The following is a 25,786-nucleotide window of genomic DNA, read 5'->3' on the forward strand; positions in this document are numbered from 1 at the left end:
CCAACCTTAACCTGTCTCACCTTATTTAAAGTTGTAGGTAACAGATGGTAACAGTAGACTATTGGATATCATGATGTAATAACATGTTTAGCGACCTTAATTCCAATATGCTGTAAACTTCAGGTATTTTGAAAAACATCATTTCCATAGGTTATATTATTATTCTTTGCATAGGTAAAATGCCATAAAAAGGCATACGTTTCTGAGTCCCGAAGAGACAATTTACAAAAGTGCATCTTACATTTGTTTTGAACCTGTGAACTCTCTGGCCTGCAAACCATAAACATACTATTATTATTATTTTTTTTTTTGAGACAGAGTCTCGCTTGTTGCCCAGGCTAGAGTCAGTGCCGTGGCGTCAGCCTAGCTCACAGCAACCTCAGACTCCTGGGCTCGAGCGATCCTGCTGCCTCAGCCTCCCGAGTAGCTGGGACTACAGGCATGCGCCACCATGCCCGGCTAATTTTTTTATATATATATATATATTAGTTGGCCAATTAATTTCTTTCTATTTATAGTAGAGACGGGGTCTCGCTCTTGCTCAGGCTGGTTTCGAACTCCTGACCTCGAGCAATCCGCCCGCCTCAGCCTCCCAGAGTGCTAGGATTACAGGCGTGAGCCACCGCGCCCGGCTCTATTATTTTTGATTTAAGGAAGTGAAATATAAAATTATATCACTCTAAGTATAGATTTTAGCTTCAAGAGGATTCTGGAAAAGGTAACTGTGTCTATGTCAGTGTGTATCTGGTTTCAGAAAAAATATATATATACATTGACAAAAACAGACAATTCCAAAAATGTTGATAATCTACTAGTAATGTAGAAGCCTCAAAAAATTCAAAAGTGAGTATATATTCTCTTTGTTATTTCAAATTCATTTCTGTAAAACCTTATGGCTCCCGATTCAGAATCTGCCCATAAAAATTAAATGGTTTTCATCGTCATTGAGTTCCATGTTCTCTTTGGATCCGTCCAGAAGTGAAGTCATTTTTTCAAGGTTTTGTCCCTTCCACTCCTTCAACAAGAGCTACCAATAGGCCACACTGTGCTACTGACTGGCCACCTTCCTTCCCCATGTCACCTTATAAGCAAACACACCACCTTCATTATCCTGGGGAAACCTGAATGCAGCCAGGGCTGCAGATTTGGGAAGATGGAGCTAGGTCATAAGCTCCTTTTTCTTATAATTTCTGTGTCCCTAGACAAGTCATTTTGTGTTTCAGGGCTTCCAGAGCCTCCCACCATTCACAGTGGGGATTATGCTAGCATGTATTTCCTAGCAATTATTCAGGTATAACTGAGATAAAACTTATAACACTCATAATGTGGTGTCACATGTAGATAATGCCTGAATTTAGAGATGGAAGAAAGAGAGATGGAAGACAGCATAGAATACACCTCAGACAGGACTGGGCCCAGCTGTGTGATCTGGGGAAAGTCATTTCCTTTCTGGGCCTCATTTTTCATTCTGCACAAGAAAGAAATTTAAATTAAATGAAATCCAAACATTGTCATCCTCTGACATCAAACGTTCCAACGCCCTCCCATTATATTTAGAATCATATCCATGTGCAGCCTCCACAAAGGCTCACGGCAACCTGTGGTTAATGAATCACTTCTGACTAAGACAACGCCACACAAACGATCAGCTATTACTTCTGTGTTACTTCAGGCTGCTATAGCAAAGAACCATAGACTGTGCAGTTTATAAACAACAGAGTTTAACTGCACACAGTTCTGGTGACCAAATGTTCAACATCTGGGTTTCAACCTGGCTGGGCTCCGGTGAGGACTCTCGTCTTAGTTGCAGACTTCATCTCCTCTTAGTTGCAGGTTTTATACTCACCTGGCAGAGAGAGGAGAAGAGAGCTCTCTGTGGTTTCTTGTAGAAAGCTAGTAAACCCAAGCATGAGGGCTCCACCCTTGGACATAATAATTTACCAGTGGACTCATCTCCTAATTAGGTCGCACTGGGGAGAAGGAGTTTAACATATCCATTTTTGGAGGACAGTCCATTGTGAATTCCAGAAATTGATTATGAACAAAGCTACTAATATCCATCTTATTTCCTTTCTCATATGTTCTATCCATTAACCTTTCCCTCTCTCGAGTGTATCCTTAAAGTTGGTGAAGCAAGCTCTAGTGATATGAGCTGCTTTTTGTAGATGCTGAGTGGCAAAGAACTGAGGGAGTGAAACTAAAAGAACCAAAAGAAAATCAGGCTCTCAGTCTACACGGATTCCTCCCAATCCCCACATGTATGAGTTTGGAAGCTGACTCTTTCACAATCCAACTTCAGTTGAGACCACAGCCCCAGACTCTTTGGAGACCTTGAGGCAGAGTCACCTGCTAAGCTGTGCCCAAATTGTAGTAAACACATATTATAAGGTATTAGGTATTTGTTGTGTAAAGGTGGTAATTATGGGGGCAGTGTTTTCATAGAAGAGAAGGGCACTCCTCTCATCTTGCAGCCCCAGGATTCTTCCTTTGCTTCTCTCTCCCCCAGGCTCCCTCTAGCCACACTGTCTTTTTTTTTTTTTGAGACAGAGTCTTGCTTTGTTGTCCAGGCTAGAGTGAGTGCCGTGGCGTCAGCCTAGCTCACAGCAACCTCAAATGCCTGGGCTCGAGCGATCCTTCTGCCTCAGCCTCCCGAGTAGCTGGGACTACGGGCATGCGCCACCATGCCCGGCTAATTTTTTTTATATATATATATATATATATATATCAGTTGGCCAATTAATTTCTTTCTATTTATAGTAGAGAAGGGGTCTCGCTCTTGCTCAGGCTGGTTTTGAACTCCTGACCTTGAGCAATCCGCCCGCCTCGGCCTACCGAGAGCTAGGATTACAGGCGTGAGCCACCGCGCCCGGCCCACACTGTCCTTTTTTTAACCTTCTCTGCAAAGTCACTTCTACCAGTGACTGTCTACTCCCATAGTGGCATGTTCCTGATACACAGTTTTCACACTTGTGCAGTTCCAGAATTTGTCATTCTGGTCACAGCATTTCACTTCAGTGAGGCATTTTAGATCCAACACAGTGACCCCATAGCCCTCCCTGCCATCCTCATGCTTTATTGTCACTATAGCACTTATTCTCTTTTTTCACATCTACTTGCTTTAGTGATTTTGTCCAGCTGTGCTCAGACTATGGGCTCCTTGGGGTAGACCACATGCTTGGACCACCAGGGCACCTGGCACAAGGTGATGCTCAGGGTGGTGCTGCTGAGTGAATTAATGTGGGGATCTCAAAGCTGCCTTGCTGATTTTGACCACATCATTAAGTGGGCATCATTGGTAAGACAGGAGGTTAGAGTTGGGTCTGAGAGAAGGAACAGACGGAATGACCTTGGCCTGAGTCTCCCCCGGCTCCAGCTGTTCTAGCCACGCTCAGGGAAAACCAGAGAAACAGGAGCTTTCTGCCTCCTGTTGCCTGAATTCTTAATGCAGCCCCATGTAGGAGCATCAGGGAACAAAACAGCCACTTGCATTTAAGGATCTACGAGGCAGTGGCTCTCCATGGTTCCAAGGGGGCAAAGATCAGGATCTTCTTGCTCCAAGGGCAGGAAGACGGACACCAGAAACCCGCCTTGTCCCCTCTTTGCTTCCACCTCCTGGGGTGTGCAGCTTATTCATGAAGCATGGTCACCTCAGCCAGGGCAATGATTTCCACCAGCTTCCAAATAAGGACCTGAAGGAACCAAGAAGACCTTGTATAATCCCTGGACATAACACTTGGTGTGCATAGCTCTCCAACATTCTGCCCTAGTCCAAGTTTTCGGTCTCTTAAGCTCCCAATTTTCTCTCAGCTCTGAAGGATCTACAGGGAGTGAAATGCATTTTTCTAAAGTCTCAGAGCACAGTGAGTCATCAAATGAAACCCAAGGCCAGAAGCTATTTATGATCATTTTGACCTCCTGGTGTTACCCACTCCAAACACCCCAATTTATACAGGAGGAAACAGGATTTCTCTCCCATATCCTCTGTTCATCAGGCTCATGCTAGCTTCAAGAGGCCACAAAGCTGAGGACAGGACCCAAGGCCTGCCCTCTCAAGGTTGTGTTTTCTGTGACCCCCAGTCCAGATAGAACTTTGGGGACCTGGAGGTTCCACTTGCTCATAATCTTGGTCCCTTTGCATGGCATGTAGCTAGGAAGTGGATGTTCCTGCCTCATAGCACTGCCACCGTCAACTTATCTACTTTTTCTCTTTTCACATCTCTAGTGTCTACTCCTGTTACTCAAGATCCATGGTCCTCACCTGAGAATTCACTGCACACACTGTGCGTGTGTGTGTTTGTATGAACTCCTGTGGAGATTGAGGTTGTCTGAACTCATGTGTAAAGGGAAGTGGCCTCGGGTGGAGAGGCAGTTAGAAAGGGTCTTCTTTCAGGTTCTTGGATGCTTCCATTTGCAAAGAAAACCTTCTGGAAAAAGGTGGGCCAAGGCCTAGGAAGACAGAGTACTTCCTAATGCTCCAGAGTCTGTCCACCCCCTCGGTATGGGCTAGTGCCATCCTCATTCTGTGCCTCAGTTTCCCAATTCTACAATGAGAATTTGAAGAAGTGTGTATTGAGTGAGGACATGGTGTCGGGATTCATCAACACCAGATAGGATGTCAGCATGGGCTGAGCACAGTCACACAGGAGGGCACAGGCCTCCTGTCATGGCCTGTGCCATGGACATAAAGCATAGGGAAACCAGGTGTCCTGTCCCGATTTGAGTGGGCATGCAGAGTGCACCCACAGCTCTGCTCTTCAAGCCAGTCCCATATAATACTTCAGCTTCAGTCTCTGCCTGCTCTTTATACTCTAGGCCTTTTGGGGCCTGTGGGCAACACCAGTGCGTTCAGATGTGGCCGCGTGGTGCCAAAGTGTATTGTCAAACTTTCAATTTGACAATATTGTCATATTATGCTGAGCCTTAGGATATTGTCATCTTCTACATTCTATTGAGATTTCTTTTTATGTGAACTGGGGGTTATTATTCTACTTTGTGCCCATTTATTTTCTTATAAATTTCTCAGAGTTCTTTATGTATTAAAGATTTAAGCCCCTTTGTGATATGAGTTGTAAATATGTGTTCCCCGTTTAGTCTTTCTTTTTTATTATGGTCTTTAGTTTTGGTTTGGATGGGTTTTCTTGGTGTTTTGTTTGTTTTGTTTTGTTTCTCTTGTATTATTAATATTCCTGTTCTCTCCAAATTCATTGATGGGTTCAAACAGCCACAATAAAGCATCTTAGCAGGTAGCTTGTGGAAACTGATTAGCCAGTTTCAAAATTTATTATACATAGAAGTAAGGGCCAATAACAGGAGAATCAAGAAGAAGAAAAATTAGGAGGATTTACAGCAGCAGATGTTTAGACTTAGATTAAAACCACAGTAATCAAGGTCATATATTTACATAGTTTTGGCACAGAAACTAGAGAAAAATAAAATAAATAAATATTTATTAATATTTCCATGTCTCTACTAGAAATAGAAAGAAATTGATTGGCCAAATAAAATGTATAGAAACATTAGCAGGGCATTGTGCCATATGCCTGTAGTCCCAGCTACTACGGAGGCTGAGGCAGAAGGATCCCTGGAGCCCAAGAGTTTGAGGTTGCCGTGAGCTAGGCTGATGCCATGGCACTCTATCCCAGGAAACAGAGTGAGAGTGCTGTTTTTGTCATTCCATTTGTCAGTCGTAAGCAAGGGAACTCTGATATTTATCAGCAGACTCATAATCCAGCATACAACATGAACGGGGTTTTAATGCTTTCACTTGAAACTAAAGACACCTGGACTTCATGGTGCTGATGATTATGTTATAGAAGAGACGAAAAATGTATGTGGTGCTCACTGTCTCACCTCTGGCCACTGTGAGCATACAAAACAGGATTGCATCCAAAATCACTCATAAAATAGTCAATCAAAAAGCAGCCACGATCCCTGAGATTCCTCTACAGAGAAAGACCAAATTGTTGGCCACAGTCAGATGACTAAAAATGAGAACTGTGTACTGGGTACTGCACCCACTAAAATAAAGGAAGATAAAGTCATGTAAAATAAATTCTCTAGATTGAAATATCAGAAAAGAAATATTATTCCAAATACTTTAAATGCACAGAAATCATACTATTCTAACACTGAAAATACACACTCATAATTAGATTCTAGTGGATGCATATGTTGTACTATAAGTACTTCATAGAAAATTAAATTCAAACTTCTTTATATACCTAAACTCTCTATTAAGAGATTGCCAGATTCTCATGTTTCTTTATATAATACTTACCATATGCATCACACACTTATTAATGCTTTACTTATTGCAATTATTTTCATATCTATGGCATTATATGGTAGGATCTAATAACAGTTTGCTTTTACAAAGCAAACGATACTGAGTTCCAGATTTAATCCTCTGGCATTCTGAATTATTTATCTGTCTTTGTACTTAAGGCTCTTACTTTAAGCTTAGGATTCTGAATCTCTCTAATCTTAATTAAGTAATCAGAATGCTGCGTGTATAGCCTATAAATGACCTCAAACTCTCCAGTTAAACTTTTTTTCACCAAAATAAATAATTCTACAATTCTCATTAAAACTTTTAAAGTAGGCCGGGCGCGGTGGCTCACGCCTGTAATCCTAGCACTCTGGGAGGCCGAGGCGGGCGGATTGCTCAAGGTCAGGAGTTCAAAACCAGCCTGAGCGAGACCCCGTCTCTACCATAAAAATAGAAAGAATTTAATTGGCCAACTAATATATATATAATATAAAAATCAGCCGGGCATGGTGGCTCGTGCCTGTAGTCCCAGCTACTCGGGAGGCTGAGGCAGGAGGATTGCTTGAGCCCAGGAGTCTGAGGTTGCTGTGAGCTAGGCTGACGCCACGGCACTCACTCTAGCCTAGGCAAGAAAGCGAGACTCTGTCTCAAAAAAAAAAAAAAAAAAAAAAAAAACTTTTAAAGTATTATGTGAACTCACAGGGGGTGAGTACAACAGTGAGAATGTTGCAGCCCAAGTGAAGGCAGGAAGAAGAATGGCTTAGAAACATTTTTAGAAGGGAATGAATATACAAAGATAGCAAAAGAAAAATCAATGCTGGAGATAATTATGAAATGAAAGAAGCAGAATTCCCACTGATAAATTCTAAGAGTTGTTTGTACTGCAAGTTTCATCACTCCACATGCATATCAGTGACTTTTTTCAGCCGGGACATTTCAATCTATTACCTGGAGCCATAATTAAAATTTTATAAAAATTGTTCTTATAATTTCAGAGTAGGACATATATACGATACGTAACAAACTTTGAAATAATAAAATAATATATTAAGCCTAGCATGAGTAATAACCATGTAAGAACAGAAGATAGGCATGGGCAGGTTCTGAATTAGAAACTTTAGAATTTTAACCAAATTAATTCAACATAAAGGAAAAAAATATGCTTTCAGAATCCATGGAGATTATAGTTTGCTAGTAAATTGTGAACAATTATGAAATTACCCATTTTTTTAATATATCTTTTCTTTTCAAAATAAATATACATCCACATTCACACAAACAGAATTACTCACTCTGTAAATCTACAACAATTAAAGTTCTTCTTATATGTGATGTATTTGTATATCTGATTCAGTGTAAATAAAAATGTGTTTATTTCTGTTTCACTGGCCAGATGGGTTGCATATTAAAAGAAAAATGTAGCATAAAATGTAACAAGTACTCATTCAGTATTCAGAAATATATTGCTTTTCATTAAGTGTACAAACTTTATTGTGAGCATTACGGTTAAAATGGAATTATAAAAATAATAAAAAATAACACTTGTGGGAACATTATTCTTCAAAGAATTAGAAATTTGAAGCCACTGAAAAAAGGATCACAAGTGATTTAATTTTACTATGTAACCCGATAGTACATTTTTACAATCCCTTGCCTCCAACTCTGAGTAACATGGAATAGGTTAACGTTGGTAGCAAAATGACAGTTCGTTCAAAGTAAAAAACGTTTGACACAATAAAAACATTTTTTAATTTAATAAAACAAATTAAGTTTACACGTAATCTAAAATATTTAAAAATTCATTGTTTCATTATTCTAATGCGCAATCAGTAAAACAAATTATTGGTAATATTGTCATCGTTTCATTCTGATTTTAATGAGAAGGATATTAGTCTGTATACCTACATCATATATCACTTGAAATACTGTTTTTTAGAAGTCTACCACACAGCACCTCTCCATTTCATACATCTTACATTTCAGTGATTTTAGTTTTCTATGGCAAAGTACATGAATGATACGAAGACTTCTAATAACTGTGACGCAGCTATCATTAACCATAGACATTCACATACACACTAAAAATGAAGCATAGCATCTACTGTTTTTAAAGTTGAATAACATCAGTATTTCCTTGTCAAAGATTGCAAAAAAATTATACTTTATTGCATTCGCATTCCACCCTGACAAGAAAGTATATTTTACACATCGTTATAATTTTCAAAAAATCTCATGCTTTTAAAACTGCCATAAAAATAAGTTATCTAACTATTTTAAAAGAGTCATTCTCTATACTCAACAACCTGGTTTAAAGAAATGTTTAAATGTGTTAGTGCCTCAGCACATTTTGCTGTGAGTCCTGTGATATCTGTTTAGACTTAATTTTGAGTGAATGTGTTCTGAAATTTATTATATCTGTAAAGAAGTTTTAAGTATCAATTCCTTGTTGTTCTCTAATGTACACCCTTTCCATAAATATTTGTTCACATTCAGTATATTTGTAAGGTTTCTATCTATGAAAATTTTTGTGATGTTGATCAATGTTTCAGAAAATATTGGAGAATTACTTTCAGTGAAAGTTCTCCCATGTCCAATAAAATGTCTGTTATAACTCAAGATATTATCAGCACCCTACATTATTATCGTTTACATAAGTATAAGTACTGTTGTGCATTTTAAAGCTAATATTTTGGGAAAGTACTTCCAAAGTCATTGCATTTGTCTCACTTATATCTAGTATGATTTCTTTGATGATGAGTAAGATTGAGCAGTTATTAAAGACTTTGTCACAATTTTCACATTTATACAATTTTTTTCTGTTATGAACTCTTTCATATAGATTAAGGTGTGAGCACTGGATAAAAGCTTTGCCACATTCCTCAAATTTGTATGGTTTCTCTCCACTATGAATTATTTTATATAGTGTACAGATTGAGCACTGGGAAAAGGCTTTTCCACGTTGCTCACATTTCTAGGGTTTCTCTCAAGTATGAATTCATTTATCCAGAGTAAAGTGTGTGTACCGGGTAAAGGCTTTGCCACATTCCTCACATTTGTATGATTTCTTTCCTGAATGAAATCTTTTATGTCGAGTGAGGTCTCTACACCGGATATAGGCTTTACAGAGATGAACTTTTCAAAACTTTCTTACATATTACAAAATTGTTTTTGTAATTTCAAAATGTTACGGGAGTAAATCATTTAGAATATGTATATTGCTTTTGCGCTGACTGATCAGAGCTACAACTGTGCCCTTCCACAGATCGTGTGCACCACACTCATTAGGAGTGGATTTTCCCAACACCTTCTCCCCCTTCAACAGCCCAATACCCACTGAATTTTACTTCCATTTGTTCACATATGTGTTGATCGATTGGTAACAATTTGATAGTGACTATTTGTGGTGCTTGTTTTTCCATTCTTGTGATAGTTTACTTTAAAGAAAGGCCTCCAGCACAATCAAGGATAATATAAAAGGGTGTCATTTAGCCACTGAATTTGAGGCTCAGTAGTACTCCATGGTATACATATATCACATTTTATATTTATTTATAGATATATTTATATTAATGTATTTATAAGTACCAAGGATGTTTCTACCTCTTTGCAATTGTAAATTTTGATGTTATAAACATTCAAGTGCAGATGTATTTATTATAGGATGACGTTTTTACATTGGTTAGATACCAAGTAGTGGGATTTCTGGATCAAATGGATGTTCTAAATTTAGTACTTTCCTGTGTCTCCATATAACTTTCCAGAGAGATTGTACCAGTTTGCAGTCCCACTAGTAGTATATAAGTGTTCCTACCTCTCTACATCCACACCTACACTTATTTGGGGCTTATTGATAAAAGCCATTTTCACTGGAGTTAAGGGATATCTCAGTTTGGTATTCATTTGCATTTCCTTGATGAATAGAGATGTACACACTTTTTTCATATGCTTCTTGGCCATAGTACATGTCCTTTTTAAAACTTTCTGTTCATATATTGGCACGCTTTTAATCAGGTTGTTTGATTTTATCTTACTGAGTTCCTGGAGTTATGTATAAATTCTAGCTATTAGAAATATATTGAATATATAGCACGCAAATATTTTCTCCCATTCTCTAGGTTGTCTGTTTGCTTTAGTTATACTTTTAATGGCTGTGTGGAAACTTTTTAGTATGATGAGGCCTGATTTATTTATTTTTGTTGTTGGTGTGATTGATTTTGGGGTAATCTTCCTAATTTTTTTGTCTAGGCTGAAGTATGTAAGAGTATTTTCAACATTTTCTTTTACAATTGTATGGATTTATGCCATAGGATAAAGTCTTTCATAATTGTGAGTTGATATTTGTGAGAGATGAGAGGTGTGGACCCATAATTTGTGCCAGACATTTTTACTGGTGGGTCTGTAGACTCATTTAGCTAAGGGTTCTGACACATCTGAGTCCTGCATCAAGTGGTGAACTGTAAAAAATTAGGTGGAGATATAACTATTTGCACAGGAGATTTCCAATCCTAAGGAATTAACCTTTCTATTTGAGCCAATTCTTTAAGTGAGCTCTTGGTGTGAAGAGAGTCTGTGCTGTCCAGGCACAGTGGCTCACACCTGTAATCCTAGCACTCTTGGAGGCCAAGGCAGGAGGATCACTCAAGGTCAGGAGTTTGAAAAAAGCCTGAGCAAGAAAAAGACCATGTCTCTACTAAATCTAGAAATAAATTTATCAGCCAAATAAAAGTATATAGAAAAATCATCAGGACTTTGTGGCATATGCCTGTAGTCCCAGCTACTAGGGAGGCTGAGGCAGAATGATTGCTTGAGTCCAAGAGTTTGAGGTTGCTGTGAGCTAGGCTGATGCCATGGCACTCTAGCCCAGGCAACAGAGTGAGAGTGCTGCTTTTGCCATTCCATTTGTCTGTCATAAGGAAGGGAATTCTGTTATTTACCAACAGATTCATAATTCAGCATAGAACATGAAAGGGGTTTTAATGCTTTTATTTGAAGCTAAAGACACCTGGACTTCCTGGTGCTGAAGATTATGTTATGGAAGAGGACTGAAGAGGTACGTGGTGCTTACTGTCTCCCCTCTGGCCACTGTGAGCACAGATAACAAGATTTCAATCAAAATCACTAATGAAATTTTCAATCAAAAAGTAGCCATGATCCCTGAAATTTCTTTAGAGAGAATGACTGAATTGTTGGCCAAAGGTAGATGACTAAAAGTGAGAACTGTGTACTGTACCCTGCACCTACTAAAATAAAGGAAGCTGAAGTTATGTAAAATAAATTATCTAAGATTTAAATATCACATAAAGATTATTGCAAATATTTTCAATCCAGATAAATCATTCTATTATGTTCTAACCCTGAAAATACACACTCATAAGTAGATTCTAGATGGATGCATATGTTGTACTATAAGTAATTCATAGAAAATTAAATTCAATCCTATTTACCTAAAATCCCCATTAAGAGATTGCCAAATTCTCATATTTCTTTATGAGAAATACTTAAGTACTTAAGATATGCATCATACACTTTTTAATGCTTCACTTCTTGTAATTATTTTCATATTTATGGCATTATATGTTAGGATCTAGTAAAAGTTTGCTTTTACAAAGCAAACAATGCTGAGTTCCTGATTTAATCCTCAGGCCTTCAGAATTGTTCATCTTTCTTTGGACTTTAAGGCTCTAACTTTAACCTTAGGAAACTGAGACTCTCTAATCTTAATTAAATAATCAGAATGCTGTATGTATAGCCTGTAAATGGTCTCAAGCTCTCTAGTTAAATTTTTTTTCATGAAATTAAAAATATTCTACTCTGCTCATCAGAACTTTTAAGGTACTGTGTGAACTGGCTGGGGGTGAGCACAATGGTGAGAATATTGTAGCACAAGCAGAGGCCAAAACAAGAATGGCTTAGATACAGTTGCAGAAGTGAATGAAGATAAAAAATGGCAAAAAAACTGGAGATAATTATGAAATGAAAGAAGCAGAATTTCCACTTATAAATTCCAAGAGTTGGTTGTTCTGTTTGTCCCTTCGCTCCACATGCAAAATCAATGACTTTTTTTTACCCTGGACGTTTTCAATCTCTTCTCTGCGGCCACAAGCTCACTCCCACAGACATATCGACTGCTAATTATGAAGCATCTATTACATATCTAACACTGTCCTGTACTTTTTTCTCCTATTTAAATATAAAATCAACTCCATAATTTATAAATCCTTCTTAGTGTTTACCTGAACAAAGTAGCCTGATAAATCAATAAATCAATTAGTCCGATGACCAAAAGTAAAAGAAACAGTAACCAAAAAGTGCTTTCAATATGCTTCCCAAATTAGAATGAAAAGGTAGAACGTACTAAGTAAAATGATATTACTATACTGTGGAATTATTCATACCTTCAGGTAATTTTATGAGCACCAGTAAGTTTTATAACAATCTTTGCTGTAATTGCAGATCACATCACATAACCAATACTTAATGAACTTTGAAATAATAAAAAATCATAGTAGGCCTAGCATGAGTAATAAGCATGTAAGAACAGGGGATTGGCATGGGCAGGTTCCCATTCAGAGGCTTAGGGTTTTAAACAATTAATTCAATATAAAGGGAACAAAATATTTCCTTTCAGATTCTTTGAAGTTTCTAGTTTGCTAGTAAATTCTCAACACTTTTGAAATTACCCATTTAGTCTAATATTTCTTCTTTTCTGTTCAAAATAAGTATATATCCACATTCAAACAAACATAATTACTCACTCTGTAAATATACTGCAACTATAGGTCAACTTAACCATGATGTATTTGTATACTTGATTCAATATAAATTAAAAAAATATGCTTATTTCTGTTTTACTGGCCAAGCAAGTTGCATGTTGAAAGAAAAATGTAGGATAAAATGTAACAACTAGTCATTCCATGTTCAGGAATGTATCGCTTTTCATTAAGTGCAAAATCTTTATTGTAAGCATTACAGCAACAATATAAGTATAAATATGATTAAAAAAAAGCTTTGGGAACGATATTCTTCAAAGTAGAGCAACTAATAAAAAGGATCACAAGTGATGTCTTTGTACTGTGTAACCCAACAGTACATTTTTATAATCCATTACCTCCAACATTGAGTAACAGGGGATAGATTAATGTTGGTGCAAAATAACACTTCATTCTATCTACAACATGTTTGACATATTAAAAATATTTTTAATTTAATGAAACAAATTAAGTTCACATGCAATCTAAAAACATTCCAAATTTCATTCTATTTTATTATCGTAATGTGCAATATTAAAACAAGTTATTTTTCATATTGTAATTTTTTCATTCTGATTATGAGGAGAATATTAATCTGTATACCTACATCATACATCACTTAAAATACTGTTTGTTATAAGAAAACTCCATAGTACCTCTCAATTTAGTAAATCTTACATTTCAGTGTTTTTAATTTTCCATAGAAAAGTACATGAATAATGCCTACTTAATACAGAAAGACCTCTAATAAATGTGATGTAGCTATCATTAACCACACACATTCACATGCACGCTAAGAATGAAAGCATACCATCGATTGTATTTAAAGTTGAATAATATCAGTATTTGCTTGTCACAAATAGCAAAACAAAATTTCACTTTATTACAATTTCACCCCACACTGACAAGAAAGTATATTTTACATGTAATTATAACTCTCAGAAAATCTCTCTCGTTTTAAAGCTAACATACAAATAAATCAACTAACTATTTTAACTGGGTAGTTCTTTATAATGAACAACCTGGTTTAAAGAAATGTGTGAATCTGTTAGTGCATTAGTGTATTGCACTGCGAGTCATCGGATATATGTTTATATTTGATTCTTGATTAATTGCATTCTGAAATTTATTACAGTAGTTTTATGTATCAACTCTTTTTGTGTTCTCCAAGGTATATCTTTTGCATAAATATTTTTTCACACTCATTATATTTGTAAGGTTTCTATTCTTTAATATTATTCTGATGTTGAGCAATATTTAGAATATATTGGAGCATTTCTTTCAGTGTAAGTTCTCCCATATCTGGTAAGATCTGTTATAACTAAAGGTATTGTCAGCAGTCTACATCATTATATTTTACTTTAAGTTTCAGTACTGTTGTGCATTTTAAGGCTAATACATTGGAAAAGCACTTACATACTCATTACATTTATCTAACTTTTATCTAGTATGATTTCTTTGATGTTGAATAAGATGTGAACAAATATTAAAGACTTTGCCACAAATCTCACAATCGTAAAATTTTTCAGTGATAGGAATTCTTTCATGTAGATTAAGGTGTGAGCACTGGGAAAATGCTTTGCCACATTCCTCACATTTGTATGGTTTCTCTGCTCTATGGATCCATTTATGTAGAGTGAGGCCTTTTAGCTGGATAAAGGCTGTGCCAGATTCTATTCCTTTCTAGGGTTTCTCTCCAGTATGAATTCTTTTATGTCGAGTAAGGTGTGTGCACCAAGTAAAGGCTTTGCCACATTCTTCACATTTGTAGGGTTTCTCTCCAGTATGAATCCTTTTATGTCGAGTAAGGTGTGTGCACCGGGTAAAGGCTTTGACACATTCCTCACATTTGTAGGGTTTCTCTCCTGTATGAATTCTTTTATGTCGAGTAAGGTGTGTTCACCGTGTAAAGGTTTTGCCACATTCTTCACATTTGTAGGGTTTCTCCCCAGTATGTATTCTTTTATGATGAATAAGGATTGAGGACTGGGAAAAGGCTTTGCCACATTCTTCACATTTGTAGGGTTTCTCTCCATTATGGATTCTTTTATGTCGAGTAAGGTGTGTGCACCGTGTAAAGGTTTTGCCACACTCTTCACATTTGTAGGGTTTCTCTCCACTATGGATTCTTTTATGTGGAGTAAGGTATGTGCACTGGTTAAAGGCTTTGCCACATTCTTCAAATTTGTAGACTTTTAAAATGGCTAATGTCCAAAACAAGAGACATAATAAGTGAGGACAAGAGTGTGCAGGAAATCCATCCCTGTAGACTGTTATTGATTATAAATGGATAGTGTCATCATACAGATTTGTTAAAAAATATAAATAATACAACTGCCTCATCATTCACCAATTTTACCTATGAGTATACTCATGTAAAATCAGTATCTGAAGAAGATTCTGCACCCCCATATATATTGCAGCATTATGCACGTTAGCCAAGAAAATGGAAACAAACTGAATGCCTGCTTTGATGAATAGAATAAAAAATGACTGTACAAACACCTACCATATAATATTACTAAGCCATGAAAATGATAAATACCCTGCCATTTCAACAACATGGATGGACATAGGAGGCATTATGCTAAGTAAAATCAGCCATTCCCAGAAAGATAAAAACTGCTATGGATAATATTTTTAAAGCTGAATTTACAAAAGTAAAGAGTAAAACAGTGGTTTCCAGGGTGTAGAGTAAGGAAAAATGAGGAGATTTTAAGGGTAAAATCTTTTAGTTATAAGATGAATAGATCTTGGAGATCTATTGTATGGCAACATGATTAGAGTTATTAATAATGTTTTATACGCTTAAAATTTTTCAGACCATAGAACTCACTATTAATAAATGTTCTCACTATAATTAAATGATAAGTATGTGAGATGATAGATATGTTTGTTACCTTAATTATATTGTTTTACCATTCATACACACATCATATCACTACAGTGTGTACAATAAATTTATGCAGTTATACAAATATTATTTGTGGAGACTTCCACCCATTAAGCACCCCACACACAGAAATATATGCACACACACACATATGAGTGACACATATTTTCTGATGCTACTAAATAGGAGGAAATTACGGAACATAAGTTATCAAAGTATTATGTATCAATTGGGAGTATAAATATATTCAGTTACTTGAAGCACAGAATGAGACAGTGTATTTAAGAATTATAATTATATAAGGTGAACAGAGAAAATAAACTATATTATAGTTTGGGGTATTTGGGTATAATAAAGCTGAAATTTTACTCTCGTTTTATACTAGAAAAAGTTTTTTTTAGTCAAATAACATTAGATATTTTTACATTTAGGATGAGGATATGCATTTGTACAAAATTAGTGAATCTGACTTTCTGTAGGATTGCCTCTGAAAACGTAGAATTGGAAATCATGACGCAGAGAATATAAATATCTTTCCCTAGTGTTTCTTGCATTGCAGAAACAAATCCCAACATCTTCACTATTCCCCTTTACACATTTCAGAAATGAGGCATCGAAAGGAACTTAAAACATGGACCTGGACATGGAGGATCACCCTGATAATGCCAGCACTTTGGGAGACCAAGCAAGAAGGAAGCCAGGATCTTGATACCAGCCCTAGCAACATGAGGAGACTCCATTTTTATAAGAAAATAATAATAACAAAATGGTAGCTCATGCCCATAGATCTAGTTACTTAGAAGACAGAGGTTGTAGGATCTCTGGAGCCCATAGGTTTGAGGTTGTGGTTAGCTATGATCAGCCACTGTACTCCAGAAAGGACAGAAAACCGAAATACTGTCAAAGATGGTTTAATGTCATGGTCTTTAAAATATGCAGATAGTCCCATAACTCCTAAGCAATAGAAATGCTGATAGATAATGTATTCCCTTATAAGCCATGACAACAAGTTTGGCTCTCACTGAATTCTAAGGAAGATCACTGCATGGGTAGAGTTCTTAGAGAGTTTAAGAGCGTGGGACAGAAGATGTCCTTCTGTGAGATAAAGAGGAACATACACAGGCTTCTAAAAATCATTTCCAAAAGAGCAGAATATTCCAACCCACTTTTTAATATCTGCCCTCCTCCTTGACTTTTGGCTCTCTAACATTTGTTAATCTGCTTCACTGAATCTCACCTACCTGGATATTCAGCTGTTGTTTCCTCTTTCTTCATAATCCAGGGCTCTATCCTTCGCTCCAGGCATGTGATCAGCTCTGGCTTTGACTCGGCAAGACCTGTTTCATTAGAGAAATTTCACATGACTCTTGCTGAAGACTTTCCAATTACTAATGCAGTACTATCCTTAGTAGAGAGAATATTAGAGAAGGTTCTAGAAAATTCCTTTGCAACATATTGCTTTCTCACAGACCCTGTAGAATGATAAAAATTGATCTAATTTATGACTAGAGCACCAATTCCCACTAGCACCAAATAAATAAGAGGTGGAAATTCTATTCCAAGGTGCAGACAACAATTTTATACCCTGATTGCTAGAGTAACCACTAATCTAGTGTGAAATCCCAACAAACGGAAAGGTTCAAGATAACATGAGACATCTAATGATTTCATTTTATGAACCAAAATCTTCAAATTTTCTTTAAAAGCATGAATATAAAATTCATTCATGTTGCTTTCCACAGAGGTTGAACTAGTTTGCAGTCCCACCAGCAGTGTAGGAGTGTTCCCCTCTCTCTGCATCCACACCAACATTTGCTGTTTGGGAACGTTTTGATTACATTGAGAACTTTTAAATAAGTAAACGTATATACACATACATACATACATACATATGTTGAGAATGTAGAGAAATTGAAATGCTGCTATGTTATTCCGAACCTTGGATTCTAATATTATACAACATAGACATAGAACAGATCAAAAATTAAAAATACATTAAGAATAAATTGATTTGCATTTCCCTGATGATCAGAGATGTTGAGCATACTGCAAGAAGATATCATTTATCTCTAGTAAGAATGACCTTCCAGTAAAAAGTCCCCAAACAATAAATATTGGCATACATGTGGAGAGATAGGAACACTCCTACACTGCTAGTGGGACTGCAAACTGGTTCAGCTTCTGTGGAGAGCAATATAGGGATACTTCAAAGCGATACACGTAGATCTACCATTTGATCCAGCAATTCAATTACTGAGCATCTACCCAAAAGATCAAAAGTCACGAGACAGAAGTACAAACACCGCTGCAGCAGCAACGGGATTCTGAGGTGTTTGGGAACCCACGAGACCTGAACTTTCTGGGCCTCTTTCCTGAGGGCGTCGCGACCAAGATGCGGAATAGCGGTGGATTCGATAGCTACGGCAGCTCCACGTATGGGGGAGCCGGCGGCTACACACGGTCCCCGGGAGGCTCTGGATCGCCGACACCTTCTCAGGCCGAAAAGAAATCAAGAGCCCGAGCCCAGCACATTGTGCCCTGTACTATATCTCAGCTGCTTTCCGCCACTCTGGTTGATGAAGCATTCAAAATTGGGAATGTTGAGATTTCACAGGTCATTACTGTGGGGATAATTAGACATGCAGAGAAGGCTCCAACCAACATTGTTTATAAAATAGATGACATGACAGCTGCACCCATGGATGTTCGGCAGTGGGTTGACACAGATGATACCAGCGGTGAAAACACTGTGGTTCCTCCAGAAACATACGTGAAAGTGGCAGGCCACCTGAGATCTTTTCAGAACAAAAAGAGCCTGGTAGCCTTTAAGATCATGCCCCTGGAGGATATGAATGAGTTTACCACACATATTCTGGAAGTAGTCAATGCACACATGATACTGAGCAAATCTAACAGCCAGCCCCCAGCAGGGAGAGCACCTATCAGCAACCCAGGAATGAGTGAAGCAGGGAACTTTGGTGGGACTAGCTTCATGCCAGCAAATGGCCTCACTGTTGGCCAAAACCAGGTGCTGAATTTGATTAAGGCTTGCCCAAGACCTGAAGGATTGAACTTTCATGATCTCAAGAACCAACTCAAACATATGTCTGTAGCCTCAATCAAGCAAGCTGTGGATTTTCTGAGCAATGAGGGACACATCTATTCTACGGTGGATGATGATCACTTCAAATCCACAGATGCAGAATAACTAGATCTAAATTGGGTATCTGTTTTCCAGCTGGACCTATTTTCACAGTCTGTTGTCTCCAGCTGTGCGTATATATTGGCCAGGTGACTTCTAGGAAGTAGGTTTCATCTGTAAAAGGCCTCAGCTGACGTCCTTTTGAAACTTACTGCTCTTCTATAGTTTTGTTGTTTGTTTTGAAGCTCAAAGGGCTATGGGCAACTGACAGGGATATAATCCAGGGTGGAATTTCTTGAAGAAGTTACAAGTAAGCTAGTTACAACATCAGGATAGAAGGAATTGGAAGAAGTATGCTACCAAGAGAGTACTCAAATAATGCTTGGGAGTTTCTATTCCTAAAAGGTTTTCTACTGAAAGAAGATAAGCAGGACTCGGGCCTGTGAGTAGAGCACTAGCCAACAAACCCACTGGCCTCTGCCTGTTTTTGTCTCCTACTTTGGTTATGTGGCATTATTTTCAGAATTGCACTTTCCTTCACCTGCTTGTCATGACAGTGTGTTTATAAGAAGATGAGGGTCTGTAGTGGTGGCCTTGAGGGGCTGAGGAGAAAAAAAAAAAAAAATCAAAAGTCACTTTATGAAAAAGACACCTGCACTCGAATGTTTATAGCAGCACAATTCACAATTGTGAAGCTATGGAAACAACCCAAGTGCCCATCAATTCATGAGTGGATTAATAAAATGTGGTATATGTATACCATGAAATACTACTCAGCTTTAAGAAACAATGGTGATATAGCACCTCTCGTATATTCCTGGATACAGCTGGAACCCATTCTTCTAAGTGAAGTACCTCAAGAATGAAAAAACCAGCACCACATGTACTCACCAGCAAATTATATTAATGGATCAACACCTAAGCGGACATGTAGGAGTAACATTTATGGAGTGTCGGGAGTGTGGGAGGGGGAAGGAGGGGATGGGTGTATACAACGACGAGTAAGATGTGCAACGTTTGGGGGATGGACATGTTTGAAGCTCTTACTTGAGGGGAGAGTGGGGCATGGGCAATATAAGTAACCTTCACTCTCATACCCCATAACAGACTAAAATATAAATAAATAAATAAATAAATAAATAAAATTCATGTAAATTAGAAACTTTTAAAAAACTATCAATAAAAAAAATGGGCTTAATGTGGAATAGGAATTCTGTATATATATATATATATATATTTTTTTTTTTTTTTTTTTTTTTTTGAGACAGGGTCTCACTTTGTTGCCCAGGCTAGAGTGAGTGCCGTGGCGTCAGCCTAGCTCACGGCAACCTCAACCTCCTGGACTCAAGCATCCTGCTGCCTCAGCCTCCCGAGTAGCTGGGACTACAGGCACGCACCACCATCCCACCTAATTTTTTCTATATACATATATTAGTTGGCCAATTAATTTCTTTCTATTTTTAGTAGAGACGGGGTCTCGCTCTTGCTCAGGCTGGTTTCCAACTCCTGACCTTGAGCAATCCGCCCGCCTCGGCCTCCCACAGTGCTGGGATTACAGGCGTGAGCCACCGCGCCCGGCCAGGAATTCTGTATATAAGTGATCCTCACCAAGGGAGACCAGGTTTCCATAGTTCTCCAGCATCACATCCCTATACAAATTCCACTGAGCATCGTCAAGGCATGCCCACTCCTCTGGAGAGAATTCTACAGCCACATCCCTGAATGTCACCATCTCCTGTAAAAAGACACATATTTCCCAAGTGGCCATAGAGAGAGATATTCATTTGACTACAAGGAAAATGAGTTATGAGAACTGCTTCTGACATATGAGTGACTGGAATTATCCAACAATATAATTTTTAGCACGTTGATATTATTGAAGACATTCTCTTATCTGCAGGAATGAAGATCACAAAAGATGTATGAAACTGTGTGCATATGATTATGCTTTGGATGATAAATTATTGAATACAAATTTAAGGGCCTTACTACAGTAATATAAATTTATGTGTGTTACATTTACGTCACATTAATAAATTGTGCATATTTCTCACATAAAGAAACTTAGAGAGTTAGAAGGTATCACCTAATTTTTACGAGTACAATGAAGAATTAGAGATTTTGTTAAAATACAGATTCTGATTCAGGTGATCTGGGATGGGGCCTGAATCTCTGCATCATATGATATAACTGCTGATATCAATGCTTCTTGCCTAAGGGAAGTATTTTGTAAGGATGCAGTAAATGGTAGACTTTGAATGTATCGCAGTTCATCTGAACAGAAACAGATGACAGCCCTCATTTTTTAAAGCAAGCTATAAGAAGAAAGGGGAGCTTCCAGATTAAATGTGATGGTTGATTCACAACAGTCAGTGAATCTCCACGAGACGCTTAATGATAAAAAAAAAAAAAATAACTTTATATTGGAGGAATCTGTCAGAGAGCATCTTACGCAAGTGAATGAAATTAACATAACTTTCATGGGACAAATTGGTGTTAGGTACCATTGAAAAGAGGAGGAAACAAAATCACTGCTGGCATGGCAGTGCCAACAATATGTAATCATGAGGAATCATCAGTTTTATGCAAATTTCAGACACAGATTCTTCCCATTTGTTGTGATCTTTAATGATGTATGTAAATACTTTAGCATCATACAGAGCAAGTCTTCTATTTTCTGTTTTTTCCATGATTTTCTGATTATCCTAGGCAATCAATGCTATCCTCTTCCTGAATTCTCCTAATAATATTTTACATAGAGCTGATCAAGCAGCCAGATAAAACTTTGAGAGCACATGTTCCCCCTCTTCACTCAAATTCAAAGACTGTATCCAACAGGAATCTCAGACATCCACACTATTCTATCTTGATCTGTCAAAATGGTTACATTTTCAATCATGTCATACGTTTCTTATACAAATTGGCTACTGTATTAGGAAGCTTATGGGAGAGAATGTAGAGCAGGCTCCGTTATATAGGGAAGAATGATTTTTCAGAGCTCCTTGACTATCATAAGAAGATATTAAAAAAAGTAGTTACAAAACTTATTAGGCATACACATCAGAGTTAAAGAAGTAAAGGTTTACAAGTTAAAAAAAATTGAAGTTCTACATGACTTTCTAGGAGAAATAGTGGACACAACCTAAATCTGGGACACACTTACCTGAAAACAAGCCATTTCTTCTTCCTCTTCTCCTACTGTAAAATTTCTTTTCAGGTGATATTGTGTAGAACAATGAGAATTAAATCTTGAGACTGCCCTGAAAGGAGTCAGCACAATTTCTCCCCTTGTTTCCACAACACTGACAGGCAGGAAGAACATAAAATGCAGAAGAGCTACACTCACTTTTTCTTACTCACAGTAAAGAGTCAGCTATAATCAGCTAATTCATGGAGACCAAAATGGGAGGTTCTACTGTCTTTTCTTCCGGTTACCTCCCCCTGCTACAGGTGCCAGGAGTTTCTGCAACAGGAGTGGGAATATGGACCACACTGATCTGCCTCTACCAAACTCAATAGAGCAGAAACTGTGACTTCTTTCTTGAACAAAGGCTCAACTCAATTCTCATGAATGTATGCGTGAGTCCTAATGATTGACCCTATTATGAAATTAGAATTATTTGGGGCACAATTAAAAACACATGAATGTTCCCATACAGCCCAACAGGCAGGTGATGGTGTTTCTTCAATATAGCCAGGTTATCCTAATTGAAATCCTGGACTGAGAGGGAATTACCTTAAAATTGTCTCTGAAACATCACTGTGAATATAAATCATGTGGTACTGTGGGCCTCACTCCAAGAAATGTGTGGTCTGCTGGTGTGGAAGGGGTACATACATTGGGTTCTTTGTCAGGTCCCCCTTTGGTGCTGATGTCTCTCAACCTAAATCCATTATTAGTAGCACTCAGGTAGAGAAAGCAAGCACAGCATACATACTGCCTTTTGCCCAACACTCATCACAACATATGCTTAATTTCCAAAGTGAAGAGCAGCGTAATGCAATGTCTACTGAGCATGTGCTATGTGCTCAGAAGTATGGTTTGTTGCACTGTGAACAGCATTTACATAGTGTGATTTAATCCTTGTTATACCAGAAAGGTGAGTAGTAAGTGTGCAATAATTTGCAGAAAAATTTAGGTGTAGTGCCATTCTTTCTATTCTTCTCACACAACTATAATATGACACTACACAAGATCTAGAAAATTCTTTACACTCACTCCAAATAGGTCCTTTCAAAGTCAACTTACAAGTCCATGTTGATCTCTTACACTGAAGCATATGTCTCCCCTGAGATTTTGGTCCTTCCTCAGTCCATAGTATCTCACTGTCTTGTGAATTCCAGGTTCAGGCCAGGTCTAGTTTGGATTGAACTTTTGTATGTTTTGCATGAACAGAGAGGGAATGAAAACAGGAAGAGAAATTCCTCTTTGGAAGCTGCTCAAATGCATCCTGAGGAACCTTGGATCCAGAATTCAGAGCACCAGATTTAGGTCTCCAGGGAGGCATGAATTCAGTAGGGCTCACTGCACATTTCCTGGCATTTGGGCAAGACGAGAAGGCAGAAAGGGAGTTTATGTGTCCAACCAAGTCTGCATTATCTTGTTCCCGTTGTGTCTGAGCCCCATGGTCTCTGAATCGATTTCAGTGCTAAAGATGAGAGATGCATTTAGAGACAGGATAGAGCTATTGATTATTATCCTATGAGAGTGTATTTACAGGAAACTGGACTAAGTATGCTCTGGAGGGACAGTAGACACAAAAGAGGCCTAGAGAACTTATCGTGTGTAGATGTGGGGACAGTGAAGCTCTCTGCTGCAGAGTTGCAGGTTACAGACTGGAAGCTCAAGAAGGAATCTAATATTCAAAGCCATTCTAATTTAGAAGTGGTGGACACATTTTATGTTTATGTTGCATTTTTAATTCTGGAAAGTGTTCAGGAAATATTAAAAGTCAAGAGTCTCCAAATAAGAAAACCTCTTCACAAAGTTAAAAGGGAATTAAAAGAAAACCCTTTTATTACTCAATTAAAGCAGAATGTGATGTGCACAGTGACAATCCACTGAGAGATTGCAAAGGGACACATAAAGTCGCACCTGTATTTTTACATACATGTTATCTAGATAAATAATAATTAGCTCTGAAGAAAGGAAAAAGAAGTCTAGACAGCCCTATTTGTCCTAAACAGTGAACCATAAACTTACTGGGTAATTAGTGAGACTCTCTTTTTTTGGTAATCGATTAAATTCAAATAAAAAAACAAGCTTCTGAAGTCAATGCAGGAAAAGATAATTTTGCAACTTAAAGATAGATGCTCACTGAAGTTTGGATCCCATCTTTATATGGAAATTGCATGACAGGGAACTATGTTCCTTGATATTTCATTTCAAAGTCATCTTTCTCAGTTTCAGAAAAAGCATTTCTTAAAAAAGTCCTTTTTAAAACTATTTCAAAAGGATTTACAAAACTTAGGCAGATAGTTAAGATCTCTGGCTCTTCTTAGGACAATGATGCCATGTTTTGGTGCTGTTTCCAGAAAATGCTCCACCTGGGGAGATGGATATGTCTGCCATTCCATTTCGGTGCTGCTCAACCCTTCATTCTACCCTGAGCCACTTCTTACCTGAGGACCCAGGGAATGCTTTATCAATCTAATGTTTCCCCAGCCAAGACATAATAAGGTTTACAAAGTGACCTAGGGTATATCCTAAGGGAAATTAATATGTCATTAGCTTCAATCTCCATTACAGTTCACCCTTTCCCATGGGGTTTCTTAGAGGGAACTCCTATAGTTTGATGAAATTTTCAGGACACATGTTGATTATTTGATGAGAACTTACACCTTTGAAGATACAAATTCTGATGAAATAAAATTAATGAGCATGTTACAATTTTAAAATCTAAAAATAAAAGCCACACATGAGCCCATCAATTCATGAGTGGATTATTAATATTTGGTATATGTTTACAATGAAATATTACTCAATTTTAACAAATGACAGTGAGCCGGCACTGCTTATATTTTCCTGGATCGAGTGAGCCCATTATCCAAAGTGAAGTGACACAAGATCAGAAGAATGGCTCCACACGTACTTGCCATCAAGTTGGTACTGACTGATTAACACTATGGTGCTCAAATGGTGGTGGTGTTCAAGAGAGATTCAGGGGTTTTGGGTAAGCCCACATCTGAAAGATGCCTTGATCATCACGGAGGGGAAGGGCACACCTCTGATCCTTGCTACCGAGAGGCAAAGCTATAAAATGTGACTAAAATATTTGTACTCTCATATTTTTTTGAAATAAAAAATATAAAAATAAAAAACATACATCTTTCCTAAATTTTATAAAAATTCCAAATATTGAGTCACAAAGCAAATATAAAGGTCAAACAAGTAATGATTTCAAAGTCACTTAAGCAAAAAGTCAAGTTTATTTAAAAATTATAAATGCATCAATAAATTTTGATGTAGTAATCTCATGCCAGGTACTTAGGGTTAGGGTGACTTTAGAAAAATTTCAAATTTAAGAAAAATTATACGTTAAAATATATAATTTAGTATATTGTCTATAATGGTAGCATTAGAAGATAACTACATTTTAATGGATATAATTATGTAAGGATATCATGGTATTTCTTTTTAGAGGTCTATGAATATTTAAAAATGCACAAACTGATACTTTGAACCCTTTGATTTTCTCTTTCCCCATCCTATTCTCTGTGGTGACCACACTTCC

General features: G+C 37.5%; 1 pseudogene; it reads left to right on the forward strand.

Moving 5' to 3' along the window:
* The first annotated feature begins 18,200 nt into the window (after positions 1-18,200).
* LOC142865706 (replication protein A 32 kDa subunit pseudogene) lies at positions 18,201-19,667 on the forward strand (annotated as a pseudogene).
* Positions 19,668-25,786: the final 6,119 nt, after the last annotated feature.

Source organism: Microcebus murinus, chromosome 31, assembly GCF_040939455.1.
Source record: "Microcebus murinus isolate Inina chromosome 31, M.murinus_Inina_mat1.0, whole genome shotgun sequence".
Taxonomy (NCBI): domain Eukaryota; kingdom Metazoa; phylum Chordata; class Mammalia; order Primates; family Cheirogaleidae; genus Microcebus; species Microcebus murinus.